Source organism: Canis aureus, chromosome 32 (assembly GCF_053574225.1).
Source record: "Canis aureus isolate CA01 chromosome 32, VMU_Caureus_v.1.0, whole genome shotgun sequence".
Taxonomy (NCBI): Eukaryota; Metazoa; Chordata; class Mammalia; order Carnivora; family Canidae; genus Canis; species Canis aureus.
Genome location: NC_135642.1, coordinates 20,861,985 through 20,881,291, shown reverse-complemented (window position 1 = coordinate 20,881,291; position 19,307 = coordinate 20,861,985). Strand labels below are relative to the sequence as shown.

General features: G+C 39.1%; 1 protein-coding gene across 3 annotated transcripts in view; it reads left to right on the top strand.

The window, feature by feature from the left end:
• Nucleotides 1-493: 493 nt before the first annotated feature.
• The window catches only part of ATP8B4 (ATPase phospholipid transporting 8B4 (putative)), a 237,707-nt gene continuing 218,893 nt past the window's right edge, over nt 494-19,307 (top strand). The window contains exon 1 of one of the 3 annotated variants that reach the window (XM_077881039.1): nt 494-655. The gene's annotated coding sequence lies outside the window, so the exon portion shown is untranslated. Of the gene's footprint in view, nt 656-8,348; nt 8,622-8,676; nt 8,830-19,307 lie in introns of those variants that run through there. The other 2 variants (XM_077881040.1, XM_077881041.1) reach the window with 2 other exon arrangements.

Here is a 19,307-nt window from a genome sequence, read left to right as displayed (position 1 = left end):
GTGGCTTGGATAACAAAAAACTTTCTGCATTCCACTGTTCTGCTTTGTGTTTGAATATCAGGACTAAAAGGGGTACTCAGGAGAGCCCTTATGGGATATTCCAAATTGCTGGGAGAAGCAGGTCCTCAGGGGTGACTTAGCACCCAGGAATTTAGATATCTTCTTTATTTTTGAAATCATACCTGCTAAATTTTAATACAGTGGTAGGTTTATATTTTTAATTTACTTTTAATTCCTGAAATTTTAACAGTAGAGCAGACAACTCCTCTATTCCTAAGTCTACGTTCCTACCAGGGGCTTAACTTCTAAAGAAATGTCTTTCTTCTTGCATTTTCTGATTTTTTTTTTTTTGTGAGTTAGTTGAGTAATAACTAACTCAACTGTGAGTCTTTTCATTGAGGATGGAAAGTCCCACATAGGAAATTGTACCACAGAAATGGGTCAATCGTTTCTGTTGGCCAACGTAAGGAAACCTTTCTTACACAAAAGGTTAACTAATGAGGAGGAAATACTTGTTAGGGAGATTGGGGAGGAGTTGAGTTACCTTCTCTTGGTGAACTTGAGCCAAACATGCCATGGAAACTGCTAGATAGCACATGAAACCAGAAGAGTTTAGAAAAGTCTACTTTGCTTCTAGATATTGAGGACCATGAAGGTACGTATGATTTCAAGGTTTGGGGAGACTGTTTCTGAAATGAAAGTGAGTAGGTTTCAATCCCTAAAGAGAAGTGGGCAGTAACATTTTTAGTGTACTGTCATTGGCTGAACTTTGTCCTGGAACAGTGGTTTTTAAATAATCCTCTGGGGTGCAGGAAGGAAATACTAAAACAGCAATTTATCTTGTTTGATTTCATCCTTTAAAACTGTCTATTTCTTCCGCCATTTTAAAGTGTATGGAAAGGATATTCCTGGGAGCTACTGTCCGGAGAGGAGAAGAAGATAGATGATTGTATCAGGAAGGAAAGAACTGGAGAGGTGGATTAGCTCAGAACTCAAGGGTATTCCTTCTCTTCTGATAAAAGAAATGTGGTAGCCGTTTGGGAAGATTCTGGAGAGAGCAGAGAGGACACTGACCTTTGTAGGGCAATGATTGTATAATAGGCATTGGGTTATATATTATTCTTTTTATATCACTGCATATCTAACTCATAATCATTCTTTTATTAACTTAATATTCATTTAGTTTTATTCATTTATTAATTTAATATTAATTTAAATATCTCATTTAGTCTTCACAAATAGGTTGAAAAGCAAGTTTAAATTTTCCCAATTTTACAACCAGGAAGCTAAAGCTTATTTTTAATTGAAGTATAGTTGACATATTATATGGTATTGGTTTTAGATGTATAACATTCGACATTTGTACACATTAAGAAACGATCACCACAATAATTCAGTTATCATCTGTCACCATACAAAGTTAATACAATATTATTGAATATATTCCCTATCCTGTACTTACATTTCCATGACTTATTTACTTTATAACTGGAAGTTTGTACCTCTTAGTCATCTTCACCTATTTTATGCATACTCCTCCACCCCCTGCAACCACTAGTTTGGTTTTTGTATTTGAGTCTGTTTGTGGTTTGTTTTGTCTGCTTTTTAGATTCCACATTTCCACATTTCTGTAAGTAAAATCATGTAGTATTTGTCTTTCTCTGTCTCTGACTTATTTCACTTATCATAATACATCTAGGTCTATTCATGTTGTTGTAAATGGCAAGATTTTATTATTTTTTTATGGCTGAGTAGTATTCCATTACATACACACACACACACACACACACACACACATACATATACACCCACACCACATCTTTATACATTCAGCTATTGATGGATACTTAGGTTGTTTAGAAGCTAAAGGTTAAGGCAGTTAAGTAATTTGCACATCACGCGATTTATACCCCTGCAATTCTCATGCTTTACTGCATAATATAAATGCTTTTGAGTGCATAACCTACACTCAAGGGCTCCCCTCAAAGAGATGCTTCTTCAGTAGGTTCAAATTGGCCTCGAGTCCCTCACAGCAGGTAGATTGACCAAGAAAGTGTTTACAGGATCAGGGAAATACTGTGTTTTGGTTTTCCTTTCTTTTTTATTGTATATGTCCAAATCATAGTTTTAGGCCAGAGTTACTTCCCTGCCATTCAGGCTAACACCAAGTCTTGGTTTGACATTTCAGTCAGCTCAACTTTCCTTTTTTTGGCATTAAAAGCAATTAAGCAAACAAACGAACAAAAATCCCTGAGACTCTTGTTATGGTTAAATTTCAGGGAATTGATGAAATCTTAATTAGTAGATTTCATTGTGATTAGATTGAATTGACACAAAGGGACTAAATCTGCTTGGTGGTCCCATTCTCAATAGCAGAGCCTGTTGTTTTCTACCTTTGATTATAGAATCCCCTCATTTGTATGTCTGACTTTTCCTAGCACATGATAAGTGTCTCATGAGCAAGAATCACATTTAGTTTATCTTTCTATGTCCCACAAAGTGCCTACCAAAGTAATTGCACTTGTTGAATGAAAATATTGGGTCAGGCATCCCAGTTGCAATAGATGGTTTACCTATTAACTTAAAATGGTAATTTGCTGGCTTTCTTAGCCATCTTGGCAGTAGAGCTAGACTTATTTACATGTTTTGAGAAACATAGGATGTTATTTATTCTGTTCAGAAAAGCGGCAAGTCTTCATATTCTTAAATATAAAAATTTCTATCTCTTCATTTTGATGTAATATGTGCAAAGTTGGAGGACAAGATAAGAGAGTGAGTAAATTAGGAAAACTTTTCTCTCAAGTGCTCAGATATTTGATCAAAATTCCTTTAACATAATTCACTGGATTGTTGTGAGGACAAATTGAAGTGATCATTGAGAGAAATCTTTGGAAACTCAATTATAGACAGGGAAATTTATAAAAAGTAAGATTTTTTTTAAAAGAGGGTTTTTTAAAAACAGAGTTTCTAGTGATCTGACCATGTAATGATTAAAAATTAAGCCCTGGTCAGATAATGTTATCTAGCAGGGATATATACATTTTAGCCATTTTTAAGTGTACAGTTCAGTGACATTAAACACATTCACAATGCTTTGTAACTATCACCATTGTTGATCTCTGGAATGTTTTCATCATTCCAGTCTGAAACTCTGTACCTAGTAAATACCCTCCCATTTCCCCTCTTCCCAGCCCCTGCCAATCTCTATTCTTTGCCTACTGTACCTCATACAAGTGGAATATTACAATATTTTCCTTTTGTATCTTGCTTATTTCACTTAGCATCATGTGTTCAAAATTTATCCATGTTGCAGCACGTATGAGAATTTCATTCCTTTTTAAGGCTGAGTAATATTCTACTGTATTTGTATACCATATTTTGTGTACCCCTTTACCCATCAATGGACATTTGGGTTGTTTCCACCTTTTGGCTGTTGTGGATAATACTGCTATGAACATGTATCTGAGTCTCTGGCTTTTCATTTCTTTTGGGTATATATTTACAAGTGGGAAAAAAGTGGAGCTTTTAAGACCTCCTATACTTTTTAGGTTATCCAGAGCAAGTGTATCTCCTCTGTTGATGCCGTAAAGAGTAAGCGGTTTCTTTCTTCACCTTTAGTGTGCTATAGGCCTCCATCCTTTCCCCTAGGCTTCTCTTCCCCCTTGAATTTGATATTTCAAAATGTAGTTACAGAGGAGTCTGAAATATGACCCTAATCTTTCTATGCCTGTAACAAGGTCTATTCAAATTTGGTCTTTCAACTGGCATTACTCTGGGGATTGAGAGATTAAGGCAAACTAAGAAAAATTAACTTGAGAGCACATTATAAATGTAAATCTGTAGAAATGGAAAGTGTCATGCAGAGAACTGGAACTGTATTTTAGACTTCAGCTTCCATTCATTTGAAAAATTACTGTCTGTTGGGTGCTGTTGATGTCAGGTAATGAGACAAGAGCTCTGTTTTCAAGCAGCTCATATTCTATAGGAGGTGCATACATATTAGCAACAAAAACTACACAACAATGCTATTATTATTTATTGGCTTGTTAGCATTCCTCAAGCACCTACTGCACATTGTTCTAGACCCTGGGTCTACATCCAGTCAAAGACAAAGCCCCTGTTTTCTAAAGCTGACTTTCTGGTGGGGGGAACTAGACAATAAATAAGGAAATATATAGTATAATAGCTGTGTGTTTTTCATATGGAGAAAAGTAAAGCAAGAAAGGGATGGGAGGAACAGGGGTATGTATGGTGTTTTAGGTAGGGTGGGCCCCTCAGGGTTGGGGAGGGCCCCTCTGAGTTGGTGAGCCTTTCAGAGTTGGTGACTTTGAGTACAGATCTGAATGAAGTGAGGGACAGAGTCAAGGAGATATGTGGGTGATAAAATAGCCTTACAAAAGAGTAGCAGAACCTGCTGTAATATTATATTTCAGAGATGGGTAAAGAACTTTGGAACTTAAAGTAACAGGACAAATAAATCTGGTGCTCTGTGATTTTAGGTACATAATTCTATGACACTGTAAAATCATTTTTAAAAAGCACCCAAAGATCTATCTGCAAAGGGGGTATTTAATGGTATGACACTTGCATTTTAAAATGAATGGATATTTCAAAATGATATGAAATAGTTTCCAGGAATCCACCCCCTACTTCTGCCCACACATGTATATGCATTATGACAGCTTCTGCATGTGAAGTGAACATGAAGTAGGTATCCTGCAGTTTTACTGTGAGTGTGGTAATTCCTTCTGTACCCTTTCTTCTCCCATTAGGATTCCTTATTACATCAGTGTTGTTAATTAGAACAAAATATGATTAAATTAGTTCCAACTAGTTGGTACATGAAGAACTAGAGAATTTTAAATCAATTTAGAGCTTCTAGAAGTGTTTAACAAGAATATACCGAGGAAGCTGAAGAAAGATATCCCTAATGTTGAAGTTTCAGGGAGAATGACAGGGCTCGTGAATATTTTTTTCTGGTGTTAGAAACTTTTGGCCACATGAAACAAAATCACAATATATAGCTCCTTAATGTGACAGTCTTTTTTATTTTTCTTTTTTTTTATAGTGCAGGACTGCATGCATGGATATGTGTGTGTGTGTGTGTGTGTGTGTGTGTGTGTGAGAGAGAGAGAGAGAGAGAGAGAGAGAGAAAGAGGATTATATGGTCTCATTCATTTGGGGAATATAAAAATTAGTGAAAGGGAATAAAGGGGAAAGGAGAGAAAATGAGTGAAAGTATCAGTGAGGATGACAGAACATGAGAGACACCTAACTCTGGGTAACGAACAAGGGGTAGTGGAAAGGGAGGTGGGTGGAGGGTTGGGGTGACTGGGTGATGAGCACTGAGGGGGGGCACTTGGCGGGATGAGCACTGGGTGTTATGGTATATACTGGCAAATTGAACTCCAATAAAAAAATTAAAAAAAGAGAGAAATAGAAGGACCTTTATCTGTCATCTAATCCAAGGTCCTTCTATTTCAGATGAGACCCAGAGAGGAAGAAAGGACTTGTCAAAGGCTACCTAGGCATCTGGTGTTGCCATCTGTCACCATCCAGGGAGGCTATCCTCTTTATTTATGTACTTGGCATTATTAGAGGCCAATAATAAATGCCCTTTCTAAAAAAAAAGAAAAAAAGAAAGAAATATTTGCAAAACTGGACTCAGTCCATAAGTCCTCATTGTAAACTGAGAAGAGAGCTAGCAGACATTGTAGAGTAAGTGCTAGTAGATGGGTAGATGGTATCTACTAGTCTCTGGCAGTATCCAAGAAGGAGAGAACAGAGATGCTGGGAATCAGAAAATGGTCCTTTAAGGACAGGTTTGGAAGTGAGAAGGTGAAGGATAAGGCCTCCCAGGAGGAGAGGATGATCTGAGTAGAGATGCCATGGTGGGGGTGTGTGGTTGATGTTTAGGTTAAGGAGAGGGGTCTTGATGGATTAGATTGGAGAACTTGGCTTGGAGACTGTAAAATTAGGAAAAATCAATAGAAGACCAAAAAGAAAAGGAGAGCTCTGTGCTTTCCTTCTTTTAGAAGTTTCTTTCTGACTCATTAGTTTATCAGGTAATAGGGAGGATCATCCCTTGCTCCCTCATTGGTCTTCTGTTAGGGGGACAACCATTGCTCCCTGTAAACGAAAACACTATTTTCCAAGAGTTCCATTTTTATTGGCTGACATGTAAGGTCATTGTAAAAAAATTTAAGCAGTACTTTTGTAAGAACCAATGAAATATTTCTTCCAGGGCCACCAGCCCTTCCACCCCCAGACCATTTTTTGGAGGTGACTAGTATTAAATATTTCTTTTTGCTTATCCTTCCTGGTTTTATTCATTCAGTCAACAAATTTTTATTGAATGCCTTTTATGGACATGGGGTATACACAGTGAACAGAAGTCCCTGCTCTCAAGGAGCTTATAGTTTACTGAGAAGAAGCAGATAGTATATAGCAAGCACATTTAAAATATTTTACCAAATGGAATTATCCTATACATACTCTTGCAACTTGCTCTTTTCATTTGACGGTATATATTGGACATCTTTCAGTCCGTGTGTCAGTCTAAAGAGGCCTACCTCTTTAATTGGTACTCACTAATATTTATTGAACATCTGCTGTGCTTCAGGCACTGTCTTAGTCACAATTCTCTATGATAAGTATTGTAATTTTCATCTTATTACAGAGGAAGGGTCAAGGCCAAGAGAGATTTGAGAACTTGCTCAGAGTTACCTGGCTAGTCTCTGCTGGAGTCAGACCTGAACCCAGACCATCTGATCCTTCATTCCAGTTCTATTCCCTCTTGATGGCTGCATGGTATTCCTTTACATGGATATGCCTTCTCTTATTTGACCAGTCTTCTATTTTCAAGCCATTTTTAGTTTTTTACTATCACAGACAATGCTATAATGAACTTTCCTACAGATATGCTTATAATTGTCTGTGAGGTAAATTCCTAAGAGGTGGAAGCACACACATTCCTATATTTGATAGACACTACTTAGCTTCTCTTTAAAAATATTTTACCAACTTTTATACCGACAGTGTAGGAGAAAGTTCTGATTTCTTTATATCTTCTTCAACAAAGGGAGTTACCAAACTTACAGTAGTTGCTAATATAGCAAGTTGAAAAGTGATATAGAAATTATACTTAAAAACATTTTTAAGGAGTTTTTCATTTATTTTTGAATTTTTAAAAAGATTTTATTTATTTATTCATGAGAGACAGAGAGAGAAAGAGAGAGGCAGAGACAGGCAGAGGGAGAAGCAGGCTCCATGCAGGGAGCCTGACATGGGACTCGATCCAGGGTCTCCAGGATCACACCCTGGGCTGAAGGTGGCGCTAAACCGCTGAGCCACCCGGGCTGCCCTATTTTTGGAACTTTTAAAGGTCTTTCTTTTTTTTTTTTCTTTTAAGATTTTACTTATCAGAGAGAATGAGCACAAGCAGGGGGAGCAGCAGGCTTCCTGCTGAGCAGGGAACCTGATGCAGGGCTCAATCACAGGATGCTGGGATCATGACCTGAGCTGAATGGAAGGCAGACGCTTAACCAACCCAGCCACCCAGGCACCCCAAGAGTTTTTAATTTTCAATATCTTAAGGAAATGATTGCTTCCTCTTACAGGCTGTTCTTGGTTCTTTTTATCATGCAAGAAAGAAAGCCATTACTCTTGTTTCAAGAAATCTGCAGTTTCTTGTGAGTAGGGAGGCTTGGCAGGGAAAGTCCTTCCTTTCTCTCTGATCTGGCTCTCTGTGGAGATGTGAGGGCTCAGTACCAGGATTTTCCAGGAGAGTGGAACTGATATGTGCAGAGGATAAAGTTGCTCTGGTTATAGAGACATGATTAAAATGTATTTGGTTTCAGTAGTTAACTGCAAATCTGATGCAACTTCTGGAAAACCCATAAATGGCTTTAGACATACTTAAAAGAAGACATAATCTTTTCTTTTAAAAATAGAAACAAACCAAAATATTTTTTCATCTAATCCTATCTTAAAACAAGAACCCCCACTCAAAGTGATTCTGAACTAAAAAGTTTAAATCCATTTCCTGTGCATTAATTTTTTTGACATCCTCAGGGTTGTTTGCTTTACTCTGAGTTGAAATTAAAGATGTTTGGAAAAAGCGTCTTTATTCTTCATATTAAATGTTGCTTGAGTGTGCTTAGCTTTCATCCATAAGATACTAAAACTCCCTTTGCAATGATTTTTTTAAAAAACTGCTAATTCCTTCATCTCTGGAAAAAACAGGTGGGAACTCTAAAGATGTTTGCTTATTTTCCTCAGTCAAGGGCTGATGAAAGTTTGGTAAGCAGAAGTGGTAACTGTGACTCCTTCCGTTGTCTGCTTGCATCCTTCTGAACTCTTAGTTCCCACAGAGGAAGCCATCCTGCTGAAGCCAGCCTCTAGGGAGCTTCCTTTTGTTTCTTCAGAATTAACCAGTTCTGCCCTGGCAGCAATAGAAGGCAACTCTAGGAGAAGAGACTCTTCTGGGCTTTTGGTATTTTTCCAAGTGGTTTTTCTTCCCCAGTTCATCACTGGTAGTGAAGCTGCTTTCCTACAACACCGCCTTCTTTTTTCTGATGAGATGCTGATTCTGATCTGCCATCTAGCAGCTTCCGGTAGCGGTAAGTGGTCAAGAGTATTTTTCCGGGAGTTGATCTCAGGTTTTTAAGAATGTCCCCTAGAGACCCAGTTTGTTTTCTATGTAATTGCTAGAGCTTTCAGAATAGCCTTGCTTTTCTCCTTGTTCTCATCGACATGGTCATGGAATGGGTACCTGTTTGATCTCCCTGTATCCTCCCTTTAGGGAGAGAGGGTTAGGTCCAGACGGAGGTGAGTCTGTGGGGAGCATTCAAGGGTTTGTGAGGCCAAGAGGAGAGTCAGCTCAGGGCTGCCTGGAGTTTTCTGTTTCTCTTTTGTAGGTTGCTCTGTTGTTTTGCTGTTTTCATCTTCTGGTGTGGTTGAGGTTTAGCAAAGTCTATATTATTCGCTTACTAAAAAATAATTAGAAACTAGTTGGGTTTGGGAAATAGGACATTTTCTTTATTTCCTTTTTCAAATTGTTATTCTGTTAGCATCACCTATTATATGGCCAATGGGAATAGCGTCGATAACCATTTCTTCTTGGCTTGTGGGTGTTGGTCACTTCCTTTGGGAGTAATTGATTTCATTTTTTTCAAGGGGCTTGTATCTTGCTCTCCTTTTCAAGATATTGTTTATTCCATGACCAATTCATGCTTTAAACATAAACGATTTACTACTAAACTACCCTCTGAGGCTAGAGCATTATGTTTTTAGTGCTGAGATTTGTTTAAACTGAGAAATTGATACTTCTAGCTGTTTGATTGATAGACATAAAGTGTCTCAGGTCCCTAGTTAATAGTGAGCTGTTTTGAAAAAAAAAAAAAAGGAAAATGATGAGAAATTTTAATTGGGGGCTGAAGGCTTATTGGAAAGGAGATGAAGAAATATAGGACTGTGTGTGGAATTACCAACACGTGTCCCTAAATGGTCACCTTTGCCCAGGTGTTGTTTTATGCTAGCCTGTACTGCAAAATATAAATTCAGAGTGGTTTTTAAAAAGCTTATATTTATCTATCTTGTGCTTTTACATTGTTTCATCATACATACATCTGTAAAAATGAAGGGCCAAGCAATTTTTTGTGCACAGGAGGATTTTATTTTATTCTTACCTGGTAAATTAGAACTTTTCACTTAGTTGGAAAAGACTTAACCTTTTGTTTCAAAGTAAATTAGAAATTGTAGCTCTTCTAAAATTTTTTTTTAATGTATGTATTCTAGATGCTTGTACTGCATATACAAGAAATAGATGCTGGTATTTTCAGGATTTCTCACAAAAAGGTGTCCAATAAAATAGTAACCTCCAAGTGTTCCTCATGCCTAAAATCTTATTTGACTTTTTAGCAAATTAAAATTTTCAAATATTAATTTCTGATTAAATATTAAATGTAAAATTTAAATATATTGGTCACTGTATTTTTGGAAATATGTTTTTTCCTTTCTCTCTCTCCATTTCTTTGGTCAACTGCAGTTTGTTGAGCTCCTACCCCATGTCAGGCTGTGTGCTAGATGCCCAGAAGAAAATATCAGGCTTTTCCTAGAAAGCCTGAACATTTCATTTCAATATATCCTTCTCTGACTCTTCTTTTGAAGTTGAATGTTCCCAAGGACCTAGCCTCATCTTTTTATTGACTCGTCCTCATCCTCTGTCCTCTCCTAACTTTTTTTTATTCTTCCTGAGTGAGACTGTTCATGTCCCATGACTTTAGTGCTTGCATATATCTTGATGATTCCATCTACAAATCTGTCTTTTCTCTTTAGTGCTAAGAATATTTTCAATGATCAAGAGGAATTTCAAGACTAATGTCTTCAAGCTGAATTTATTATTCTCCCATCCAATTCCTGACACTCTGTTTTTTTTTTTCTTCTTTCTCCCTTCTCTCCTGTATTTGTCATTTCAGTTAGTGGCACCTCTGTCCCCTCATTGTCTTGAGCCGAAAACATAGAAGCCACCCCAGATTCCTCCTTGGTCTGCGCCCGAATGTATGGACCATTTATAAACTCTGTCAATTCAATTGCAGAAACATTTCTAGAATCCAGCTTCAATTGCCTGTTGTCATTGTTCCCCCATGTCTTTCCATGCCAGGTGATGCTGTGAGAGTAACCTTCTCAAAAGTGCTGACAGAATGGGCTTGCATAGAGAGACAGAGTGCAATGACAGTGGACAAGGGAGCTGGCTTCTAACCATATCCTTCTCTGAGTGACCTCTTCCCCATTACTTGCAGGATTAACCATGGGTCTTGAACGTAGCCCTGCTGTGTCACCTCATCTTTCAAATGGGGATAATGACAGTCCCCACTTATAGAGTTTTGGTGAGGATTAAATGAGATGATACATGTCAAGTACTTAGGACAAGGCCAAGTACCCAGGGAATGGTAGTGATGATGATGACAACAATGATGAACATGATCAGTTCTTTCAAAATCCATCTGTAATCTACCTTGCCATGACTGTCACTGCTCCCCAAACTTTCTTTCACAGTACTTGATATTTCCACAAGCTGTTCCTTTTGTCTGTCCTTACCTCATTTTACAAGCAAACTCTTTTTTCCTTTTCAGAAGGATTCAACTCAGAATCACTATCTATGACCTCTTAGCTGGCTCTGCAAAGCAGGCTTGGTGACTCTCTTCCCTCTGACTCCATGGTGCTTAATCCTTGCTTCCACGATAGCCATTCAAATGATCCATGTATTTTTTTTTTAAGATTTTATTTATTTATGAGAGACAGAGAGAGAGAGAGGCAGAGACACAGGCAGAGGGAGAAGCAGGCTCCATGGAGGGAGCCTGACATGGGACTCGATCCCGGGACTCCAGGATCACACCCTGGGCTGAAGGCAGCACTAAACCACTGAGCCACCTGGGCTGTCCCCATGTATTTGTTTTCATCTTTCCCAGACTACAGGCTTTTGAAAGACAGAGGTAGGACCTAATGATACTTGCCTCCCTCTATCTAGCCCAGGTTTGACATAGAATAGGCACCCAATTGGGGCACTTGGGTGACTTTAGTCAGTTAAGAGTCTGAGTCTTGGTTTTGTCTCAGGTCACGATCTCGGGGTTGTGAAATTGAGCCTTGCTTTGGGCTCTGCCCTCAGTGCTTGGAGTCTGCTTGAGATTCTCTATACCACCCAGCCCTCTCCCCCTGCCACTCACATTCTCTCTCTCTCAAACAAACAAATAAATAAAATCTTAAACAGAATAGCTACCCAATAAGTGTTTGATTGAGCATCAGTAGGGATGGCTCTCAAATTGGACAGGAGGTTTTCTACTTGTGGAGAGTTAAACATACATTTAAGAAAAAAATAGCTTTCCTTTCTTGAGTCCTAACTTTATAGTAGGAGGCACTGTACTAATTTCTTTGTGGGCATGCTTCATGATCCTTTGAGTTACTCTAATTGTCCCTGTTTACAGATGAGAAAACCAGGACTTAGAAGAGAGGGAAGTTGCCAGAGGTTATGGAGCTGGCAGGACCAAGCCCAGCTGTCTGACTCACAAAATGGTGGAGGAACAGGGAAGTGAGAGGGGAAGGAAGATGACTCAGCCAGTGAGGAAGGCTTGTTTGGAAGAGAAAGGGAGCATGAGAAGGGCAAAAGTGCATTAGAGAGGCAGCAAGATCTAGGAAAGAAAGAGAAAAATAAATGAAGAGAGAAAGGATAAAAGTGAGCAGGGGATAAGCAAGAGGAGGAAAGGAGGCAGGAAGGATTCTTACCACTTCAGAATCTTGTGGCTGGTAACAGCTGCAAGCCTAACAGAATATAAACAGACTACAGTTTTGACATAACAACTCACAACAAAATCAATCTAATGTATCTTATATGGGAAATGGAATAATTTGTTGGTAGGGAATGGTAATTAGATATAATTGCTAAGCAATTTATAAATTTGGACAATTACTTACACAGGCTTAAATTGTGTTCACTTCTACTTTTGTCCCTTATGGACAATTGACAAGTGCTATGGCTGTTGGCAGCTGTCACTGACACTAAGTATGATTAAAACATTATCTATATCTCCCACCCACACATCACATTCAAAGCTGTACAAGTGTAGGACAGAAGCTCAGTCATTCCTCCCAAGGCTGAGATATCCCTGCTGCACCAGGATCTTCCTTTTCTGGGTCTCTCTGCTGTGTTTCAGCCTCATCTCCTCCATCCCTCAGGGCCCTGGCACTGAGGGCCCCAGGGAATATTCTTGGGCTGGAAGGCAGATATGACCACAAAGTCACCTTGTCCAAAGGTGGGAGGACTTACTGAGGCTTTGCTTTTTTGCCTTTGGAAACCTGGAGCCAGAGGAAAGAAAGGGAAAAGATAGGACCAGAGAAGATGGAGGACAGCAGGAGGAGAGAAGGGGTTGCTGGTTCCCTGATCCTGCCCTCCCAGCTTCCCATCCTCAGACGCTACTATTGCTCAGGCAGGCAGGCTTTTCAAGATTTACCTATGCCCACCCTGATGCTGGCCTCCCGGTCAGACCCCTCCCTTCCATTCTTGGTTGGGTTAGTCCTCAGAGACAAGGTGAGTTGGATTGGAAAGCAAGTGCCTGGTTGAAAAACATGAAGGAAAGTTAAGAAAACAGGGAAGGGAAACTGGGAGATTAAAAGGGGGGGGAAGGGAGGGAGTAGAAGAAGAAAAAACAAATGGGAGGAGAAAAGGAAACACATTTTTATGGAGTGACATACATACATATATATTATATATATATTATATATATAATATATATAATATTTGTGACCCATATATATTATATATATATATATATTTTTTTAACCATATATAATGTGTGTATTTAACCTCACAGCAACTCTAGGAGGAAGGCATTATTGTCTCTATTTTACAGATTCAATGACTGAGCCTTAGGAAAGGGAAATGACCAAAATAACACAAGATACAAAGTAGCTGAGCTGCGATGGGAATTCTATTATCCTAAAAGTGTCTCCTATATAGTACAGTGTTTCCAAAGAAGAAGAGAAAGCAGACCAGAACAGAGAGAGGAGAACAGAGGAAGAAGAGGTTGGGAGGTCCTCACAAGGGATGAGGTCTAGGGTTGGGCTTATTGAAGCTGTGTGAGTCCTTTCTCCTTTGGCCCATCTTGTCCCTGAGTCCTGAGAACTGGAGAGAATCCCTTGCTCAAAGGAAGTAGAGGATCTCCCCCCACCCCCCCACCCCCGCCGACCCAGGGAGGGCACTTTTGTTCCTCCCTAGACTCTGATTTGAAGACAGGCAGGGATGGGCTCACCTGGGCAACACTCTGGGCAAGTAAGGAGAAGCTGCCAAGAATCTGTCCCATGTTGCTCTCCTGGCTTCCATTGCTCCTGTCTTTTCCTCAACTGCCTTGGCTCCTTCCTATGCCTTTCTTTTCTGATCTCCTCCAATTCCTTTGCCTTTCTGTCACTCTACCTTGCATTTTTAATCTTTCTCTTTCCATTGTTTCCCCTCCTCTCAGTTTATCCCCAGGACTGTGCCCCCCCTCAAACACATGTCCTCTTTAAAGTTTTATTATTCATTTACACTTATCTCTTTTGTTTTATTGTAGAATGTCTTGTTATGAAGTTAGACTCACTGTTCTCATTTCATCCTAATGTTCATGTTGATACTTTGACAAAGAAATTTCAGAAGGCTACCCTCAAGATAACTAATATCCAATGAGCCTTTTCATCATGTGGCCCCAATCCCAGCAACCTATCCAATTTGAGTTTATTTGCCCTGGATTCTGTAATGAATTAGTACGGTGGAAAAACTAGGAACCCAAGGTTAGCGCGTTTGACTCCAAAGGACAAGCCTCCAACCACCACTTCCTCCTACTCGTTGAGCAGGTCATTGGGCTGGCTGTTCCCTTGGAGGCCTCTTGGTGAATTTACTACATCTAGAATGGGTTGTTTGTCCTTTGGATTTTGGATTGTAATTCAACAGCATACCAAAACCAGATTTATCTTTCTGAGTTAGACTAATAATATTAGCTCAGGAGACTGGTAATATAAAATAAGAATGGCAATTTATTAATTTAAAACGTGTAACATAACTGTCAGGAGGACGAGAATGTTCACTTTGGCATGCATGACTAGTGCACTCTTTCCCCATAGACTTCTGTGGGAAAGCAAGTTATTATCAGCAGGTTGCTTGGTGATCGTGGAATTGGAGCAGGGGGAATTAACAATAATAGCTTGATTGTTGAATGATCTCAGATTATTAAAGGAAATCTCCATTTTAATCCTTTGTTTAAAATGTTGAGTCACCTGTACTCAGGTGTACCCATTTTCACTATAAGTAGAGATCTTGTGGAATCATATGGACAGGATGTTATGTTCTCTTCTTCATATTCCACACAGAGCTGCTTAAGTAGCATTTCTAACTCGGAGGTCTTGCTATCACCCTCAGTCTCAAGGTGTCTGAAACCAGCTCCTTATTTTCCCTGAACAAACTAGAGTCTTCCTTTGACCATGTCATTTTTTTCCATTAGAAAAATTATTTTCTGTAAGCAAGATTCAAAACCTGAACTGGAAATGTAAAAAAAAATTCTTATGGAAGCATAATTTTCAATCTTTTCAAAAAACTCTACTCATTGCCTTTAAAAATGAATTAATATACATAAAAGCCCTTAGTTACTTAGCTGCTCCTTTCTCAGCCTTCCTCTTTTCCCATACCTCTCTTTCTTGTAAAACCCCCCTATGACTTTCACACAATGAAACCATTTTAATCTCTTGCATAAGATGAAACAGGAATTAAATAAGACTTATCAGCACCTTTCCTTTTTCTGTTTCCTCTATTTGGGGTGATATAAAAAATAGGGAATATATTCAGATAGATACATTTTGCCTCAGCACTTGGAAATGGTTGAAATTCAGAATCCTAAATTCCTACTTCTAGAGCTAGATTTCACATTAGCAAACCTTTTCTCCTACCTGATTTGTCTATTCTATTTCCTTAGACCTTAACTGGTCTGAAAGTTCAACAAAAGATGGATTTTCTGGGTGGCCTGGGTGGCTCAATGGTTTAGCGCTGCCTTCAGCCCAGGGCGTGATCCTGAGGACCCCGGAATCAAGTCCCACATCAGGCTCCTTGCATGGAGCCTGCTTCTCCCTCTGCCTGTATCTCTGCCTCTCTCTCTCTCTCTCTCTCTCTCTCATTAATAAATAAAAAATAAAATCTTAAAAAAAGATGGATTTTTCTTTACTCTGACATCTTTTAGAATTAGTGTCAGCTAGGGGTATTTTGGTGAGTTGATAAATATCTAGGAATGAAGGCACTGAATTTCACTTCCTCAAAACTAAACTAGAATCTGCTACATTAGTATGAATCCTCTGTTAATTATGCCTGGAATTGCTGCTGTTACAAGGAAAATATTTGATTGGAGAAACATGGGCCTGAGGGTTAATTCTTAATTTTTTGTTGTAACTTTATGTCTCAGGGAGTGAACGCATTTGAATAGGATCATTAAATAAGAAATACCTTTCACAAATCTTGTAAAAATACTAATTTATACAATTGTGATTATATTATCACTCTGGATTAATTATAAAGTGGAGAATATTTTCTACAGAGGATAAAATAGCTAAAGTTCACAAAATGCATTTATTCAGTATCTTTAAAACAAATGATTTTAAAGACATTTTGGAAAGTGGTTTTAGAGAAATTAAAAGCATGAAATAGCTGTATGGCTGAAAGGTAGTTTTAGGAAGGATATGGTATTGCTTTATGTTTGTTTGGTTAGGGGTTGTTAAAACGAGAAGTACTTGCAGAAGTATCTAAGTTAAGAGAGGGAAGTGATGGCATCATGGATATACATGTTTTGGGTACATTTATATATTCATCTTTTGAACTGGTCATCTGTTAGGACTAATCCTTCAGAGCAATGTGGAAAAGAAGAAAGAATAAGTTGGCTAGTGGCCAGTACTCTTATTAAGTTCCTGAGAGATTGAATTTCTTTCTCCTGCCTGCATTCTAATTGCCACCTGTCAGGGTATAGAGTCCCTTTTGCCCTCTTGTTTAAAGAATTATTCTTCCTTTCACCTGCTCCCGGGACTCTGAGCCCATGAAAACACAACATGTTGACTTAGTCTCAGGAGAGTATTTTAAAGCCCTAACAAATTGGCTTAGACCTTGTGGATGAGCCTTATGTCTATTAATCTGGCCAGATGGGGCCAGCAGATCCAGATGTCATTGTCACAGAATCCATTCATCCTCCTCCTCCTCCTCCCCATTTTGTATCTGTTGTGACTACTTTTTAGAACAAAGATAGTTCTTGGATGAAAACACTTTTATCCATATTATTTATTTTTTATTTCTTTTATTTTTTATATTTTTAAAAAGATTTCTTTGAGAGAGAAAGAGAGAGAGAGTGCACGGGCAAGTGAGCACAAGCACAGGGAGGGGTAGAGGCAGTGGCAGAGGGAGAAGCAGGCTCCCTGCTGAGCAGGGAGGCTCATACTGGCCTCTATCCCAGGATCCTGTGACCTTGACCCGAGTCTAAGGCAGACTTTAGCTGACTGAGCCACCCAGGCACCCCTATCCATGTTATTTCTTGCAGGAAGGCTTTTCCTTAAAAAAAAAAAAAAAATTACTCTCAGTGCCTCTGTTTTTTTTTTTTTTTTTTTTTTTTAATACCTACAGTGCCTCCTTTTGTTCTCCTCCTCTAAGCTTTTCAAATTTCTCTTTTCTTTCTGTTTGTCTACAATACTCTTCCTATTGCTAAGTAAATGTTGTTCATCTTTGAAGTTTTTCCTACGCTGGAGATGGGGGTATGAAAGAGGATGGGGACTGGCCAGAAGGAGGGGTAGATGAGAAACACATGGTGGCCCCCAGTGTGGGAAAATCTAAGACATTCTGGCATGTAGGTTCAGGTTCTGGGAAGGGATAGTTGCTAGAAGGGAAGCACCTTTACACTTATTGTGGTAAGCATGGAGTAGTGTATGGAATTGTCAAGTCTATGTGGTACACCTGAAACTAATACAACATTGTATATTAATTATACTACAGTACAGGCATGCCTGCGTGGCTCAGTCAGTTGAGTGTCCTACTCTTGTTTAGGCTCAGGTCATGATATTGGTGTTGTGGGATTGAAGCCCACATTGGGCTCCACACTCAGTGGGGAGTCTGCTTGAAGATTCTCTCCCTCTGCATCCCCCCCAAGTAAATAAATCTTTAGTGATACTTCAATCCAAAAATATTAAAAAAGGATGTGCCTTTTAATGTCTGAAAGCCCCGGGTCCATTCCTAATACAAATTAAAGACCTCATCCATTCCTTCATTTAGCAAATATTTATTGATCATTACTATATGTCGGTATGCATTAGATACTGGAGATATAGCTGTGGACTAGACAGATAAAGTCCCTACCTTACTGGGGTTTGTAGACTAATAAGAAAACAGCCAATATAATGAAATAGGCAAATATTTCTAGAATGATAGGGGCTCTGCAGTGGAGGTTCTGGATTATATGAGAGCACATACAGTTGCCCCAGTCCCTGATTTGGGGGATCAGAGTGGCTTTGTAGAGGAAGTGATGTATGGATTAATATTGTAAATAAAAGTAGGAGTTAGGTTAAGGGTTGGATGGGGTTAGGCAGAAGGAAAAGCATGTGCTGGGCTCCCAGATGGAAAGAAGCTGACCTGAGTATTTCTGGAGTATAGACATGAGGTGGTGCAATGAGAATGGGGACAGTGAGGAGAGTAATGAGAAATCAGGCTACAAAAATGAACAGGGACCAGGTTGTAGAGAGCCCAAGGAGTCATACTAAAGTTTGACTCTCTTTTTTTTTTTTTTTCTTTCTTTCTTTCTTTCTTTCTTTCTTTCTTTCTTTCTTTCTTTCTTTCTTTCTTTCTTTCTTGCTTTCTTTGCTTTCTTTCCTTTCTTTCCTTTCTTTCCTTTCCTTTCTTTCCTTTCTTTCCTTTCTTTCTTTCCTTTCTTTCTTTCCTTTCTTTCTTTCCTTTCTTTCTTTCCTTTCTTTCTTTTCTTTCTTTCTGGCTAATGGGAAGTTATTGGAGGGTTTTCATCAAGGGTGTGACAGGACGCCATTTACCTTTTATAAAGATGACTCTGCTTCAGTGTGGACCCTGGTCTATAGGTAGCTAAAATTGGAGCAGGGAAACTTATTATGAGCAATGCTAGGGAAAAACAATCACTGATCAGCAGACATTCTTAGAGGCAGCCAGATGCCTGGGGCTGTGGTGGGAGGGGCTCATCTTGGGCAGCACAGTTGGTAGAAGGTATTGGGGGAGAAACAGAAGAATTAGTGATGGATTATGTTTAATATTTAATGACTTATCCCTGCTTTCAGCAGTATCTGGCAGCTGAATTTCTTGCATAGATTCATCATTTTTATTTTTTAATTTAAAATTTTTTAAGGATTTTATTTATTTATTTATTTATTCATGAGAGACAGAGAGAGAGGCAGAGACATAGGCAGAGGGAGAAGTAGGCAGCCCACGGGGAACTTGATGTGGGACTCAATCCCAGGACCCTGGGATCATGACCTGAGCCAAAGGCAGATGCTCAACCACTGAGCCACCCAGGTGCCCCAGATTCATCATTTTTAGTAATCAGTCCCTAAAAAAGCAGTAGGTCTCACAAAGTTTCAGTGGTCCTGTTTGTCAAGCATATCCAGGAGTAGCTGTGCCCTCAGAAGGTTACTGCTTTTCCTGGAGGTGGCAGAAGGGAACTCTTTGATCTGGGGCCATAAGAAGGAGAATTCTTGGTTTCAGGCTTTTTAGTCTCTGAGAGATTCGTAGTGGAGCAGTGGCT